This window comes from Talaromyces amestolkiae, assembly GCF_001896365.1.
Source record: "Talaromyces amestolkiae strain CIB chromosome Unknown scaffold125.1, whole genome shotgun sequence".
Lineage (NCBI taxonomy): Eukaryota > Fungi > Ascomycota > Eurotiomycetes > Eurotiales > Trichocomaceae > Talaromyces > Talaromyces amestolkiae.
The window spans coordinates 1-674 of record NW_024468160.1 but is presented as its reverse complement, the minus strand read 5'-3'; positions in this window follow the sequence as shown (position 1 = coordinate 674).

The window sequence follows — 674 nt, the reverse complement described above, 5'->3', positions numbered from 1 at the left end:
TCACTAATCTCCACTGAGATGACCGCYGGGTCACATCTCCGTACGGCGGTGATAAGCATATCGTTATAGGCAGGCACGAGCACGTTGCTRGGCGTGCCCTCTTGGAGGAGTACCGTGAGGTGCCCTGAAGCGGCATATCCAGCGTTAACTGCTCTCACAAAGTTGGGCATGCCTATATTGCTCAACGCCCGGTTGAGCCCTAAGACGATATCTTGAGTATCCCCGTAAAGCGTATCTAGAGGCTCCTCACGCCGGAAGATTAGGCGTCGTTCCTCTTTGCTCCGGGTGCTAGTCGGCTTTGTTGGGACTGCTCGTTGGTCGCTGTAGGCGTTGCTTGTTGCTTGCTATATCGCACAGTAGTCCATTCCCCAGCGCTTGCTCGTTGGGCGTACGTTGCCCTTGGGTCCTGCTTTCTAGGTGATAATTAGAGAATTAATATTAATAAAAATAACTAGACTATAGATTAAATAGAATTAAAATAGCTTAAAATCTATTTTATTCCTCTTACTAGTAGTTATATATTAGGAATATATATTATATTAATTTTTAATAGCTATAAAAGCTATCTAACTATAGAATTTAATTATATATATATAAAGTATAAGATTATATTAATTTATATATTTTTTTATTTTTTTTTATTTTTTATAGCTTTTTAATGTTAGCTGTTTTAT